The following is a 17,029-nucleotide window of genomic DNA, read 5'->3' as shown; positions in this document are numbered from 1 at the left end:
CAGAAGTAGCAGGGACCCCCCTGCTCTTGCATTGAAGACCAAACCTCACAGATGCCGGGGGACTTGGCTCCGGGGGACTTCCTCTCCTACTATTTGCCTCTTGGTTCATACTCTTCCTTCCTGCTGCCCAGAGGCCCTCTCCAATGCCCTGGGCCTAGCCACTAACTCACAGCCCAAACAACGGGCACTTCCAGACGGCAGCCTTCAGACCAGGCCACACATACACAGGCTTCTCACAACACGAAGGCTGATGGTGATTAGAACCACGTAGCCTGGATTCTGTTTCTTTGTCCATCAGATGGGCATAACGGTACCCGAGTCACAGAACCGCAGGAGGATGAAGTGAGTTAATCCACATAAAGGGTTACAGCAGAATGTAACATGTAGTGAGTGTCTGGGACAAAGGCTCTATTGAAGGACTCACAGGCTGAGGAAGTGGCAGGAAGTTCCTGGCTTTGCACAGCCTGGGGTCTGCCCACAAGCCTGGACCCCAGTCAGCTCCCAGCTCCCCGTCCCACGGCCCCACCCACCCACCCACCCTCAGTTTTACCCGCCCTTTATCTCAGCCTCCTCAGGCCTCCAGGCCTCGACATCCTGCTGGCAAACCTCATGTCTCCCTCAAGGCTGGGGAGCCCCTCCCTCCTGGAAGCTCCCCTCCGCCCATTTCCCCAGATAGTGAGTCCCAAAGGGTGCCTGCTGCAAACTGTTCACAAGCACCCACAGTGGGGTCATGACGCAACTTCTGTCCCTACCAGGTGGCGAGAAGCCCAGGGGCGGGGCCGTTCGAGGGTCTCGATGCCAGCTCCCAGGGTTAACACTTGACCCAGAATGTCAGGACGTATTTCTTCAGTGAATGAGTGGACAGATGACCACACAGCAGCCAGCAAGGGCGTATCTGGTTAACAAAATGGAGTCCACTCAACCCACACAACAGTGAGCGGTCTGTTTCCATATCGAACTTTTCACCCTAGCCTGGGCCCAGGTGCGATGACCATAGCCGTGGCCTGAAAGCTTAGAGAGTGATCTGATTTCAGCCACAGAACCACCACAGCCTGTGTGGGAGACCTTAGGCTGGTCGTAGCCTCTCTCTGAGCCTCATTCTCCCCATCTGTAAAATGAGAGGCTTTTAAGCTTTTACTTTTAAGCATCAGAAACTTTCCTTATAAAAATGTTTTTCCACATAAAGTTAACCATTTGAAAATTAAAACTTAAGGGGCATTTAATACATTCCTAATGTTGTGTAACCACAATCTCTCCCTAACTCCAAAATACCTTCATCACCCCAAAAGGAAATCCGGTATCCATTAAGCAGTTTCTCCCCATTCTTCCTGGCCCCCCATACCACCAATCTGCTTTCTGTCTCTAAGGATTTATAGATTCTGAATATTTCATATAAGAACCTTCTCTTATTAAAATGATGCCTGAGCAAAACCTCCTTATATCAAACAGGTAAGACGAGTTGGGTTGCCCCCTCCCCCTTCAGGGAGGTGATGTCCCTCATCCTTAGTGGCCTCTCAGGGGAAGCTCTGATCCCAGGACCTTCCTTTTCAGAATTCTAATCCTAAACTTGGATTTCTAAGGCAAATCACCCCAAACAGTGCCCCAGAATCAAGAGCCTGGCTCCTGGTGTTACTGGCCTATTTGCCAGATGAGAAAGTAGAGGCTGGGCCCATGTGAAGCCCTAGCCTGAGGCGACTGCTGGGGAGGTATGGGATTCAGAGATCTCCAGAGCCCGCTGAGGCCCTTCCCTCACCACAAACACCATGGCAGGGTCTCGGATGTGAAGAGCTGGACAAAGGAACACAGAAGCCACCTCAGGAAGGTGGCCAGTCCCGAGGGACAAAATCTCTCCTCTCAGAGAAGACAATCCAGCTTGAGGGAACTCCAGGGGCTTAAATGAAGTGAAGTGAAAATCACTCAGTCATGTCGACTCTTTGTGACCCCATGGACTGTAGAGTCCATGGAATTCTCCAGGCCAGAATACTGGAGTGGGTAGCCTTTCCCTTCTCCAGGGGATCCTCCCAACCCAGGGTTCGAACCCAGGTCTCCTGCATTGCGGGCGGATTCTTTATCAGCTGAACCACAAGGGAAGCTTAAGAGAGGGCGCCAAACATGCAGACTCCCTCAGCCCTCGCTGCGCAGACCCTCTGTGAGGACCCTGCTGGCAGAGAGGGCCACCTGCTCACTTCCAACCGAGAACAACCTGTCCCGGCCCAGGTCTATGACAGCTGCTCTGTCCGCACAGACCTCTGACGGGGCTGACACTGTGTAAATAATTAACAAAACATATGCCTCGCTTAATAACACACCGAGGCTGACACAGCTCTCCGGGCCTCCCAAGACCCTCCAACTCCAAGAGGACACACCAAAAACTTATAAGGTTCACTTTCCTCGCCATGGTGGGACAGAGGAGGGGCGGTAGGTAGACAAGAAAGCCAAATACCGATTTCAAAACATTTCCCTGAGATGCCCAGGGCCACCCTGACATTTAAATCCTGTGTCTTTCCAAATTGTCACTGTCTCCCCCACAATCTATTTTGAGGGTCATGGTCAGAGAAAAGTGCTTCATCGGCACCTGGAGGGGCCCCCCTGACAACCTCCCTTTCAGCCTTGTTTCAAGTCTCAAGATATAGGGGCACTGAAAATGTTTCTGACAAAGAGATGACCTTCCCTCCCCTGTGACCCTGGGCAGGTCCTTGGTAATTAAACAGTTCCTAGTCTCTCATTAAACACTTACGAGATGTTACCCACATGCCGTGCATATTGTACACATTATTTTAGTTCTTCCCTCACATTTTATGAGGTCATAACACCATCCCTGTTTTCTGGATGAGGAAACTGAGGCCCCCCAGAGGTGACTGACTTCACAAGTGGCAGGTCTGAGCCTCCCACCTCACTCATTGGGTGCCAAAGCTCATATTTGTAATGTGATTGTGAGTGAGTGCCCTCCTCTCCCTGGGCCTCAGTTTCTGTTCTGTAAAATGGGCACACAGGTCTTCTCTGGATGGCAAGCCTACTGAATTCCTCATGTGCAGCCTAAACTGATCAGAGCCAAAGTTCGTTTATAAAGTAACAGTGTCCCCTGGCAGGGCTTCCCTTGTGGCTCAGCTGGTAAAGAATCTGCCTGCAATGCGGGAGACCTGGGTTCAATCCCTGGGTTGGGACGATCCCCTGGAGAAGGGAAAGGCTACCCACTCCAGTATTCTGGCCTGGAGAATTCCATGGACTCTACAGTCCATGGGGTCACAAAGAGTCAGACACAACTGAGGCAGGTCTCTTCCCGACAATCCCCAGTATCCAAGACTTTGAGGACAACCAGGAACCAGAGAGGGACTAAACACTAGTGGCCTCAACTTCAACTCAGGGGCCTCGAGAAGTTCTCCTTAAATAAGCACTGTCCCTTCCCCCAGCCCAGTTCTGAAGTGTGAGGGTTAAACAACTCCAAGGAAACACAGAGTCTGCAGGCTCTCAATGGCCGCCTCCCTCCCCCTTCCCTTGTCGAATTCCTTCACACTCTATGGAATTCCTACATAAAGCCCCTTTTTCTTTTCTGTGAGGTCACCATCACGCAGATGTCTAAGAAAGAGAAAGACCGGCTCCACGCGGATCAAGGCCGTTGGAACTGAATGCCTTTCAGATCCCAGCTGGCCACCTTTCAATACGTCAGGCGCGTCACTCGCCCCCCACCGCACCCCCCACACAGAGCCAGCTACAGCGCCAAGTCGGTTTGGGGTGCAGTGATCCTGCAGTAGACGCCAAGAAGGCGTGGCTCGGAGACCTGGCCTTTGCCACCAGACCACCAGAGAAGCGGTCTGTGGAAAAATCCAGAACTGGAGACAACAGCAGAGGTTGTGTATGAGGGTCTGTTTCCACACAAGCAAGTCTTGTTAGAGGGACAGATGTCAAAACGCTAGATCACTCTGCAAGTCAAAGTTCCCAAACTGAACGTCACAGGAAATTACACCACCAACCGATTTGCCCCAGTGTCTGCTTCTGTCTGGATGTCAAGTCAGAGGAGGCCATCGGCTTAATTCAGTTTGGGCCAAAGGAAGGGATTGTATGGATGTCACCCAGATCAGGCAGGGATGGATGAAGCCATTGGCCTGATTTTTTCCTCTTTAAACTAACATTTTCCCAAAGACTATCTTGTCACTACCCAAGAGTCAGAAGTGAGAAAATGGCCAAGTACCAAAAAGCCACTGAGGGTCTTTGGCCAAGGTGGGCCATGAATCGCCCCACTCATTTCAAACCAATTTCACAAACACTCAGACAACTCCTCATTCCACGAGCACCCTCTCCCCAGAGCTCCAAGTTCTGACCACCATCCGAAGAGATGGCCAAGGCAAGGCCCGTGGCATGGGCAAAACCGCTTCCTAAGAATGACATCAGCAAAAAAAAAAAAGAGAGAGAGAGAGATAAAAATGTAGAAAGAAGGACTATTTTTACCTCCCTAAATCACAGGCCAGACGGGAGAGAAATCCACCATGCCAGAAATGTGGCTGGGCCTTCGCACAAGATCTATTATTTCACACCTTAAATTAACGCATCTCAAGGCAATTTGCAAATGTTCATCAATTTGCAGAACACACTCAGAAGGGAGAGAGATACCTTTTCTTTTCAATACCAAAGGACATGCACGGGGGCACCCTACACCCCAAACCACACAGATCTTCGCACACAGCATTCCATTCTAGTACAGTGTCATATAAACCGTGATGTAAATTGGAAATGAACTGGGAAAAGAGACAGGCATGGGACTGAAAGGGCAAGTGACAAGAAGCCTACGTAGAAATGATGCTGTTGTAGGATGTTCAGAATTGAGAGTCAGGCCCCACAGAGGTAACTCGCCATCACCAGGGGTCAGCATGCCAGGCTCTTCCTGAGGGCAGTGTCCTAGCTTGCTTCCTCCCCACACAAGACTGGAGGTGCCAACCCATATTTAATCTCGGATGACTCACCAGGGCCCTCCACTCTCCACCCTCCAGCTTGCTGGCTTGGTCCGACCCGAGAAGGGGAAGGGAATACTCTTCTCTTTTTGACAATTGTTTTGACACTTCCCTTCTGAAACCAATTTTTGGCACTTCCAGAGGAAAGAAGAAATGTGAACTGTGGCCCTTCCTATCTGATAGCACTGGCCCTGGGCGTTGGTCACCTGCACCAGAGGGGCCGGAGGGGAGGAGCAAGGATGGCAGTGGCCTCAGGAAGACCTCTCCCAGGAGTCTGGAGCCCAGCAAGCAACCACAGAAGGACAAAGGCAGACAGACCTGGTTTAAAGTTAAGAACCTCAACTCTGCAATCAGAGATGTGGGTTTGGATCCTGACTTTGCCATTTGCCAGTCGATGACTTTGCCCAAGTTACTTATCTTCCTCTCTGAAGGATCAGAATAACAACCCCAAACCTTTACACTGCGCCAGACACGTGGTACACAGCCACTGTGACTTTCTAGGTTCAGTGAGAAGATGAAGGGCTCTGCTCAGTCAAGCTTGGGTTCAAATTCAAGGTCAACAGCATATCAGCATGGAATCTTCTGTAAGCTGTTTAATCTCTCTGTGCCCTAGTACCCTCATCTGTAAAACAAGCATCATTGATTGTTCCCATTTCATGGTGTTGGTGAGTGGACTGAATGAAATAAGGCACTTAAAGCTTTTAGGCCCATGCTCAGCACATAGAATACCCTTAATAAACGGTGGCCATTAGCCACGGTGCGTAACTTTCATAAAATTATGCACATCATTTCATCACTGAGCCTCAGTTTTCTCATCTGTAAAATGGAGATAATAACCCCTACCTCACAGTGAATACTAAGCGTATGTACGTTAAAGCACTCAGCACCTGGTCCAGTGGAAACAGGATGGGCTTGAAGTCAGGCAGGGGACAGGATTCTGCCTCTACCTCCTCTCTGTGGTCCCAGGACATGGCTTGAGCTCTCAGAGCCTTAATTTCCTTGTGCATTAAAGCCAGAATTGTGCTCCACAGCCTAATTTTTGGAAGGATTATGGTGCCCAGAACAGTGTCCAGCACACACTTCATAAATGTGACTCCCCTTCCCATGCTTTCTTGTTTGAAACGTCCAGAAGTGCCATTTGGCAAAGCCAGGAGGAGCTCCATTTCTTCAAACCTGAGCGGCCCTCTACCCATACCAACCTGGGCTGCTGCTTAAGTCTGAGACTTTATTTTGTGGAGGTAGAAACTACTTTTTAGTCATTTCCGAAGTAGACGGGACGGCAGAGGCTGACAAACCACAGGGACCATTTTAAATCCTGGGCCTTTCTTCTGGGAAGTTAGGCAAGAACCTTCCCAAATGTTTGCCCGTGGGGCTCTCTGCCAGCGAGTGACTCATCCACAGCTCCCCACAGGCATATTTTATTTGGGGGTGGGGGATCGGGGGAGGGCCTGGCCTTGCTGGGGGAAGGGGAGGCCGCTTTTCCAGCACACCCAGAGGTGGGTTTTGTTTTTCATTTTTTAGAACAAAAAAGAAAAAGAATGTGGGTCGTTTTTGTTTCCTTCCAGGTTTTGTTTGCTAAAAGAAGACGTCCAAAGTTCACTCGGTAAGCTGCAGCGTGGGGAACAGGCGCTTTCGGCAGGCTCTGCATCCCTTTCAATGAAATTCTTCTTCCATTAACGCCACGGCTTTTAAATGTGCCTCCAAGGTTCGCCTGCGCACACACTGAGCTCCTAAGACGACATGTTCCCCTCAGAAAGGCAAGCCGAATTTTGACACTCCAGAGGAACTAGGGAGCTCCAGTTTTTAAAGTTTGCCTTAAAGCAGTTAAGACTTTCGACTGCAGAGATTTTCAACATTTATAAAGCACACACAGAAAACCTGTCAATCAAAACTTCAAGGACAGACCTCAGAAGACTGTGTCCCAAGCCTGCTATGATCAATTTGTCACCATCTGAGGGGCTACCTCCTGGAGCCCAGGCTCCATACAAATAAATTAGATGAAGATCTATCTACTTAGCAAGGCAGGCAGAGAGAGACCCCCACATACACAGACAAGTATCCCGGGACCCCTGGTCTCCCCACTGGTCTCCCCAGGGTCAGCTGCACCCCAGGCCTGAGGAAAGGGTTAAAATGCACCAGGGCCAGAGAGGGGAGAGAAGCCAGGGGACCCAGAAGAGTATTTAGGAAAATTGAACACAAGTCCTCCAGTGCCAGGCCAAGAGGCTCCAGCTCCGTCTGGAGCCCCAGGGAAGGTCCTGCCAGTGGCCCTGCCCAGGCCGGGCTGGGCTGTGACATCTGACCCCTTCCTCTCATTCACCAGAGATGGCCCAGCACCCACTGGGTGCCCAGGCCAGGCATACTTCTCTCCATGCGTTCTCTGGCATGGGAGCCAGAGGCAGGCACATCAGGGCACTAGGCCTGGTGGGCGCAAAGGGGGCCCTCGGCCTCTACAGTAAACATACACACTCCTGTACACAAGTTACACCCTCACATCCACATATGTACGCTATTGTCCTCAAAGGCTCATAAACACGCACACAAATCACTTGCGAACACTCACACGTGTGCGCGCACGCACATACCCCCCAGAATCCACACATTCTCGGTCACAAAAATGAGATCTCACATGAAGCGCCTGGCACATAGTAAACACTCAATAAATGGGTTAAGTGGGAGCCGGGCCCACTTCCCACGCACTCACTCACACCAAACCCCACGACCCCGACGCTCCGTGGTGCACACGCACCAACTCGGCCACAGGCACGCGCACACTCCCGCGAGCACACCCAGAGTGGCACAGGGACACGCCGCCCACGCGCGCTCGGACGCACGGCCTGGGACACACTCAAGACTCGCACGCTCACGCTCGCCCCGACCTCCCGCGTGCACACCCGCTCGCTCTCCCCCGCGGAGCCTCGGGCGCGCGTGCGGGCACGCGCACCTCCCTCGGCCCGTGTGGGTGACGGCCCCGCGGCCCGGCCCCCGCCCCTTCCCCGGCCCGATCCGGCTGGGCCCCGGGCCCCAGGCCACTCACCGGCTCGCGGGCGGGCTCGGCTGCCGGCGGGAGGACCGGCGCGCGGACCGGCGGGCGGCCGGCGGGAGCGGTGGGTCCCACACGAGTTGGTAGCGCCGCGGCCGCACGCTCGTCCGTTGGGTTCCGCCGCCTCCTGCGCGGGCCCGCGCGCGCGCTCCCGCCCCTCCCCGCCGCGGGACCGCGCCACCCCCTGTGCTCGTGCGCGCTGCCGCCACGCAGGCTTGGGGGCGCGCCGGGCGGCGCCCTCTCCACGGCCGGGGTAGCCTAGGAACCCCTCCCCATTTCAAAGCTGGGGAAACTGAGGCCCAGACTCTCACTGTGAGTCGGGCCCAGCGTCTCCCCTTCTTCTCAGACTCTAGACACTTAGGGTTAGGGTTCGTAGTCAGTCAGCCCCGTGGACCCTCCCATGCATCTTTGGGTACCCACCACTTAACATTGCTCAGTCACAGCCCTGGTCCTATTGAAACTGGCTAATCAACAAGCACTTATTTCACGCCTGCTGAACGCGGGCACTAAAGGAGGCTCCAAGGGTGTCTCCATGTGGTGAAGATGCTGCTCTCTGCCCTCAGAGGGCCAAGGTCTCCTCATCTGTAGCTCCCCACTTCCATGGACCCCCCAAACCAGTAAAGGTCAGTGTGCAAAGTTTTCTGGAAGAAGTGAGATGCTATTAATGAATGCCTAACACCCACTCTGAGGAGACAGGAGTCCGCATGGGGGCCCAAGGGCAGCAGCTCAGTTCCCTGCTTCGCTTCCTTGGAGGACCCCACCCCACAAAGTTGGCCCGAACAGTTCCTGTTTCCACACTCTGGGCTTTTCCTCCACATGCAAAACTGTGCTGTGTCCCCCAGGAGGGCAGGAACCAAGGCCTGATACTGGCTGCCTGCCAGCTGCCCAGCTTGGTCGCTGTGCTGGGCACCAGAGGATGACCACTGGGCCTGTTTGCCCAGTGAGTGAGCAGGTTTCATCCGGCTGGAATCTCTGACAACAACTGAACACCCACTGTGCGCTGGACTGAGGGCTGCACACTTCGCCAGCCTGGTGCTGTTCAATCCCACAGCCATTATTTGAAGGAGGCTTGGTGCTGCTTTCGTGCCCATTTTACAGATGGGGTAAATGAGGCCTGGAACTGAAGTTTACGTGTGTGTCTAGTTGTGTCCGACTCTGTGACCCCATGGCCTGTAGCCCACCAGGCTCTTCTATCCATGGGATTCTCCAAGCAAGAATACTGGTGTGGGTTGCCTCTTCCTACCCTAGGAGATCTTCCTCACCCAGGGATCAAACCTATGCTTCTTGTGTCTTCTGCATTGGCTTCTCTGGCACTGAGCCACCTGGGAAATCAGAACTGAAGCTGAGAGAAGCAAATTCCCTTTTCCATAGTCACCCAGCTGATAAGTGGTTGAGCTGGAAACTGGACTGTAGACGGTCTGAGTCCAGTGTCTGCAGGCCCAATCTAGCAGCATACCTCGGTGCTGCTGATACTAGAAGGGACAGCAGTCAGTCGGTCCAGAGGAACCAGCCCTTCCACAAGCCGACAGCAATAAGTGGATCATTCTACAGATTGGTTAGCTGTTAGCTGGGGATCTGTCTACAGCCTTACCTCACATGATATACTTCACAGTAAGTGTCAGGTAGATTAAAGAGTTAAATATAAAAAATAAATGTTGCATAAAACAGTAGAAAGTATTAGAAGTTCTGAGACAATATGCTATGCTATGCTATGCTAAGTCACTTCAGTCGTGTCCGACTCTGTGTGACCCCATAGACGGTAGCCCATCAGGCTCCCCCATCCCTGGGATTCTCCAGGCAAGAACACTGGAGCGGGTCTGAGACAATATAGGGCAGTCTTACTAGTAGGTGGGTGATTTTGGCTATATTTGTGCAGCAAATATTCATTCATTCACAACACATATCGCCCAGTGCCTTCTATGGGTCAGATGCTATTCTAGGCACTGGGATACTGTGATAAAGAAAATATAACCCGGACTGTCATGGGGCTTCAGTCTAGGGGTGAAGGGTAGGGAAGAAAGGAAAGTGTCTGGCATGGGAAGAAAAATAGGTTTGGTGGAAAAAATAAAGCAGGGAAGGGGGAGGAGAGCCCCCCAGGGGTGCTTTCTCATAGAGAGTACTGGGAGAAGGCCTCTTTGATGAGGTGACATTTGAATGGAGGTTTGCATGAGGGAGTGAGGAAAACGGTCCTCTGTGTAGGACAGGCCCCATGTTCCAAGGACCATGCTAGTCAGCTACAGAGCAAGACCCTGAAATTCCTCTTTGAAGGAAACTGAGAGTAGCACCAGACCTCTGAGAAAAGAAGCTCTGAGGGGACTTCCCTGGTGGTCCAGTGGTCAAGAATCCACCTTTCAATGCTGGGGACACAGATTTGATCTCTGGTCAGGGAACTGAGATCCTGCATGCAGCTGAGTCCAGGCACAGAAACTACGGAGCCTACACAACACAAGTGAGGATCCCACGGGCTGCAGCCAAGACCAGATGCAGCCAAAAAAAAAGTCTTATTAAAGAGAAAAAGAAGCACCCCACACATATATGTGTAAGAATCTACCATTTGTAAAGTCTGTTCCCATCCTCACAGAGCCCCTGTAACAGATACTCCCAATGTCCTCATTTGCCAGTTAGGAAGCTGAGGCTCAGAGAGGTAAAGACATGGGCTGTAGGTCACACAGCCAGCCGCCAGCAGCAGAGACAGGTCTGGCTGCAGCCAGCTGTTGGCTGCTGCTGAGTGTTAGGGGACTGAAGAAGTCCTTCACTGTCTTCCCTCCCTCTGGGCATATCTTTCAGGAAAAGGAGGGGCTGGGGCCTCGATGTAGGCTTCCAGAGATAGGAGGGTGCAGCAGCAGGACTTGGGGGCGTGGAGGGGAGTCATCTCCACCCGGTTTTCCTGGCCTTCCTCTTCCTCACCTCCTACTTCCTTCCCTCTGGCCTGGACCCAGCCCCTGGTGACATGCTGGGGGAAAATCAGGTTAAACTCTGCGCAGAGACCCTGCAAATGCCCTGCCTCAGCCTCACTACCCCAGACACAGCAGAGATTGGTAGAGAGAAAGGGTACAGTGCAACCGGAGCCCCACTCGACTTTTGTTTTTAACGCAAAGGATTTTTCTGCGAGTCCCCAGATGAGTCACCGTGAAGAGGTGCTTTGCAAAACGACTCCCAGAATTAGAATCAACGTCTCCCCACACACGGTGCCTGACACTTCCTCCCACAGCATTTGTGAATCCGGCTCTCTGTTCACCCTCAAGGGTTTCAGGATTAAGCCCGTGTCGTTTCATTATCTCTTGGCGTTAGGGGAATAGAAACTACTCTTGCTGGGCACCTTCTCCATCCTTCTCTGCATCCTCCCTGTATCCCTTGAGGCAAGCGGGGGTGGTGTGGCGGGGGTCAGGATTTGTGTTTTACAGATAAAGAAGCTGAAGCTCAGAGAAGAAAGTCTAAGGTGGTTTGGATCCAGCCCAGATGGATTCTGGGCTTATCCAAAGCTTATACTGTTGTCATTATTTTGGATGAGTGGTAGTCGGGGAAGAGGGAGCCATAATGTACTGGATCAGACCGCCTTCTTTGAAGGCCCTTTGTCCAAAATGTTCTGTTGCCAACTTCCCAGGGGTGGACATTTGTTGGGGATGGTCTGGGTTTACCCAGAAACTCTTTATACTTGTCGTCCTCTGAGATTGTGAGACCTTTTCACTTCAAAAGTGTCTTGGTTTAGATGATAAACTTCAGGGTCACCGTGGTTACTTGCAAAGGTCACCACATTGCGGGGGTTCAGACTGTACCTTATGAAATTGGGGCCGCTTCTCTGCCGGGTTTCTCCTCACCTCCTGACGTCTGTGTGTCTGACCAAGACGTTTCACAAGCGTTTACGGGGATTTTCAAGAGCAGCAAACCCAGCTAACTAGCTGGCGAGGCAGTCAGAACTGGACTCAAGGCTCCGTCCTACCCCAGCCCCGCCCTTCACTCCCTGTGTGACCCAATGTCAGTTTCTTGACTGGCCAAATGCGACCTTGACCTTCTAGGATTTCCCGTTGCTCAGCGCAAGCTGGGAAACCAATCGAACCTTTTGGTAAGGACCGGAATGCAGGAAGCATCACACCCCTCCATGACATTGTATGCCTCATTTTTGAAAATAGCAAACCTTTACAACAATGTTTTGTTGCACCAGTTTTATAAACGTTTACAGTGCAATACACGTTATTTTTCAGAGACAGAGGTTAATTTCTAAGGTTCTTGTTTGCTTTAGCAGCATTTGATGGGGGATCTTTTACATACATTTCTAATAGATGAAAAACAAACCAGATTGCAAGTCGTGTTTTCTTTCTTTCTTTTTTTTTTAAGCAAATCACGTACCAGGTTTTTGGTCTAAATTGTGTAGAATAAGTTAAACTTGAATTGCTTTTTATTAACTCATATTAGTGTATTCCTATAAGCATCACTTCCTGGAAAATAGATGGGGAAACAGGGGAAACAGTGTCAGACTTTATTTTTTTGGGCTCCAAAATCACTGCAGATGGTGACTGCAGCCATAAAATTAAAAGATGCTTACTCCTTGAAAGAAAAGTTATGACCAACCTAGATAGCATATTGAAAAGCAGAGACATTACTTTGCCAACAAAGGTCCGTCTAGTCAAGGCTATGGTTTTTCCTGTGTTCATGTATGGATGTGAGAGTTGGACTGTGAAGAACGCTGAGCGCCGAAGAACTGATGCATTTGAACTGTGGTGTTGGAGAAGACTCTTGAGAGTCCCTTGGACTGCAAGGAGATCCAACCAGTCCATTCTGAAGGAGATCAGCCCTGGGATTTCTTTGGAAGGAATGATGCTGAAGTTGAAACTCCTGGCCACCTCATGTGAAGAGTTGACTCATTGGAAAAGACTCTGATGCTGGCAGGGATTGGGGGCAGGAAGAAAAGGGGACAACAGAGGATGATATGGCTGGATGGCATCACCGACTCGATGGACGTGAGTTTGAGTGAACTCTGGGAGATGGTGATGGACAGGGACGCCTGGCGTGCTGCGATTCATGGGGTCACAAGAAGTCGGACATGACTGAGCGACTGAACTGAACTGAACTGATAAGCATAGTTATGTTGAAATAAAGTTTTAAAAAGCAAAAAAATAATGAAAAAACAAACTTTATTTTTAGATCGTTTAATTTTTAAATATTTATTTATTTAGTTTAATATGTAATACTTGCCCACAGTTCAAAGTTCAGAGGTACAGAAAAAAATGGTGGAAAGTCTGCAGCCTAGTCCCCAGTTATCTCCTTTTCCCTGGAGGGAACAAGTGTTGCCAAACACACTCTGTTCCCAGACGCTGTGTTTTGTGTGGGTGTGTATGTATACATGTGTGTCTGTATTTTTTTCTTCTCTTCGTTTTCACACAAGTGATGGCATCTGATCTACAGTGCTGTACCCCTTGTGTTTCCTTCAGTTTTTGGAGGCTAACTTCCTATCACTCCACAAAGAACTATTTCCTTTTTTATGACTGCGTAGTATTTTAAAATATTTTCATTTAATCCAAATTTAGCAAGCAGCTGCTCTGTGTACTGTTCTAAACACGGTGGGAGATGACAGACGTTTCAGCCATGGGCCCTGCCCTCATGAATTTACAGTCTGATTTGGGAACAAGAAAAACCGAAAACATCTGGAGGGACTTAGAAAGGCCATTTCTCCAGTGGACCCAAGTTCATTTGTGAGGCTTGGCTTTGGGGGCTAATTTTTTCCGTTGTTATTATTCTCAACTCCAGGGATATGTTGGGTCAATGAAAGAGCCCAGACATGGGTTCTTCTGAAAGTTAAAAACTCAGTTGTGCAAGTTCAGCCAATCCATGTCTTCATTCTAGGCCTCAGTTTGCTCATCTGTAAAATGGGGACAGTTAGCTTCTGTCACGGGATGACAGTGGTCACATGAAATTGTATTTCTGAAAATGCTTTTTGTAGAATTGAGTGCTGTTCCCCCTCAGCTGGAGGATCTTGGGAGGCTAAGATGAATTTCTAAGAAACCAAACAGTAAGTGTAGGGTGTCAGGGCTCTTCTGCCTTTTGCCGTCTTATAAGCTTTTCCTGCTTTGCTGATCCTGTGATAGGACCTGCTAAACGTTCTCTCCCCCAGCCTTTGACAGCCTTAGTCGCGAAGTTTGTGTCTGCTAGAGGCTTAACATGGTACACCCTACACTCAGGAGGCCCCGGGCTGTGGGAACAATACAAGTTAACTGTCATCCTTAAGATGGGTGGGGGTAGGGGGTGTCCTTTGGATAACCCTAACCCTGTCATTTCAACTCTCACTTTACAGATGGGACTGGTTCAAGGCCACGCAGCCAATAAGAGGCAGAGATGCACTCGATGATGTTACTACACCCCTGTACCTCCCTGCAGCTCCCGCCACCGACCTCCAGTGATTGGCATTTCAATGAACAGATTAAAATCCTGACGGAATGATCACCAAGAACTGTGCCTTTTGTGTGTGTTCTCTTAATTGACCTCGCCAACTACGCTTTGAGCTAGTGATGCCCATCTGCCCACTTTGCAGATAAGGAAACAGACTCAGAAACTGTTGATATTAATTTAACCAGGGAGTGGGTGTTCTGTCAGTCCCTGCCACTGAGCACCTATTTAAAAGGTTTGGCATTTATGGCTGCTTTAGAGGCATCAGACATGGAGATGGGGAACCATGGAAATGTCATTTTGGCCTCTGGAGGGCTTTCATAAACTCACAAAACACTGGGACTTCGCCTTCTGGTTGCCTGTTCCTCCTGATATTGAGCTGAGCGATTCTCTGGCTGTGACTTATTTTTTCTCTTCCCTGGGGGAGCGGTGGTGATGGATTTGCCTGCAGGTGCCCAGAGCCTGGCACAAGAAAGCCTTAAGGTTCGTGGTGTGACCGGAAGTCCCTGCATGCCCAGGATGGTTCTGGGCTCTGCCTACTATCCTGGCATCAATGGTAGTGTCCCCTTTCACTCTCAGAAGTGTCCCGGATTGGACAATAAATTATATGGTCACCCTGTTGTTCAGCTGAAATAAAACAATAACTTGCCAGGTAAATAAATAACTGATCATCTCAGTTGGGCACTGAGCCACACCCTTGAGTAGTTCAAGCATTGGCTCTGTGATATTGGTGTCGATGTCCCAGATGAGAAAATTAACATGGGGAGGTTAACCAATTTGTCTAAAACACAGTTTAAGGGGCCATCTAATGGGTCCAGAGTTCTGCTTTGAACTGAGTCAGCAGGGTCTCATGCTGGCTATATTTCTCCCTGAAGCATCCAAGTGTCCACTTGACTTTGGGGGCCAAGAGAGGGGCCTAGTTGCCCCTCTCTGAAACTCCTGGGATATGGGGCTAAGGTAAGTCTCCTCTGGGCCTGAGGGCTCCCCTGACCCACTCAGGACTGGTTGTTCTCAGAACAGATGGAAGCAAGGGCACCTCTGGATTTAGGGCTGATGACACCATCTATCCATTGACCCCAGATCCTCCCTGTGAGGGAAGCTTTGAGGGAGGACATGGGCATTTGGTTGCTGGGTTTCCCAGCCCTGCCCCTGGCTTGCTGGGAATGGGTGTAATTTTTCCAGGCATCGGGACCTGCCAGGATTGTCTCGGGGGGCATGGAGAGGAGGGACCAGATGAAGACTGGAGGCTGGCAGAACAGGAGTGGGAGTGAAGAGGCAGAGGGGAGGGGCGGGAATCAGAAAAGGCTGGTTTAAGTTTCTCTGGGGAGCGGCTTACACTGCCACTCCCTACCCCCAGCCCCAAAGCAGCCCTCTGAGCCAGGAGTCGGGGCAGAAAAGCTCTAACCCATCCTTAGGAAAGAAAATCCATTTTTCTTCATTCGGGGATTTTCTGAGGAACTTGGTCTGGGGTGGTCATTGCTCTTTTAGGGTGATTTCCCCCGTGCCAGGATGTATGGTTCGAGAGGTGCACCACAGATGAGGCAGTAAGTTCTGGGGGGCTCCAGAGTCCCTGAAGAAGGAGGCATGTTTGGGCTCTGCTCGGCTCAAAGCTGTGGACTTTGGGTTCTGAGCCAGAGTTGCTCAGGCCGACCTGAGCTAGGCAGCCATTTTGACCTCACACATTCTGCCTACAGCCAGTTGCCAAATACCACAACCCAACTGTGCAATCAGCCCCCCAGAACTGGGCTGGGGCCAAGACCCTTGGCAGAAACCCAGCCTTGGAGCCAATCAGACCAGGTTTCAGAGTCTAGTTTGCCGCCTCCAAGCAGCGCAGCCCTGAACAAGCCACCTCACCAACCAGAGCCTCAGTTTCCTCATTGAGAAAGTTTCTCACCAGCTTATGATGAGATGAAGAAACCAAGCCAGCTCCTGGCTGAAAAGAATATTAGTATCAGCTGTTTGTCACACTCAGAAACTAGCACTTTACCTTTTACAATTGTCATTTCTTTTACTAATTCCAACAAACCTGCAAGGTGGGTGCCAGGGTTACTTTTCTTTGAAAGTGAGTCGCTCAGTCGTATCCGACTCTTTGCGACCCCATGGACTATACAGTCCATGGAATTCTCCAGGCCAGAATACTGGAGTGGGTAACCTTTCCCTTCTCCAGGGGATCTTCCCAACCCGGTGATCGAACCCAGGTCTCCAGAATTGTAGGCGGATTCTTTACCAGCTCAGCCACAAGGGAAGCCCAAGAATACTGGAGTATGTTGCCTATCCCTTCTCCAGCAGATCTTCCCGACTCAGGAATCAAACTGGGGTCTCCTGCATTGCAGGTGGATTCTTTACCAACTAAGCTACCAGGGAAGCCCATATAAGCCAGTTATTTGCTTTGGTTTCTCTGTCTGACAAAACAGGCTCAGAGAGGTCATTGACTTGCTCAAGGTCACACAGTGGGGAAATAGTGAGACTGTAATTTATAAGTGATAGGCAGAAACATTTTGCTGGCACAGCTATTAATAGCTCCAGGGTCTCATCTGTAACATAAGCATAATGATACCATGAGTCACTTCCTACTTCCGGCAAATCCCATACTTATATGCTTTTACTAGGAAAAAAAAAAATCCGTAATGTTGCATTTGCCAATGTCAGTGGTGTAAAGCAC

At 50.5% G+C, this 17,029-nt stretch overlaps 1 protein-coding gene across 1 annotated transcript in view; it reads right to left on the bottom strand.

Moving 5' to 3' along the window:
- Positions 1-8,121, bottom strand: part of NEK6 (NIMA related kinase 6) — an 86,304-nt gene extending 78,183 nt beyond the window's left edge. The window contains exon 1 of the mRNA XM_019970810.2: positions 7,981-8,121. The gene's annotated coding sequence lies outside the window, so the exon portion shown is untranslated. The remainder of the gene's footprint in view (positions 1-7,980) is intronic.
- Positions 8,122-17,029: the final 8,908 nt, after the last annotated feature.

Source organism: Bos indicus, chromosome 11 (genome assembly GCF_029378745.1).
Source record: "Bos indicus isolate NIAB-ARS_2022 breed Sahiwal x Tharparkar chromosome 11, NIAB-ARS_B.indTharparkar_mat_pri_1.0, whole genome shotgun sequence".
Taxonomy (NCBI): domain Eukaryota; kingdom Metazoa; phylum Chordata; class Mammalia; order Artiodactyla; family Bovidae; genus Bos; species Bos indicus.
This window is presented reverse-complemented; position numbering and strand designations above follow the sequence as displayed.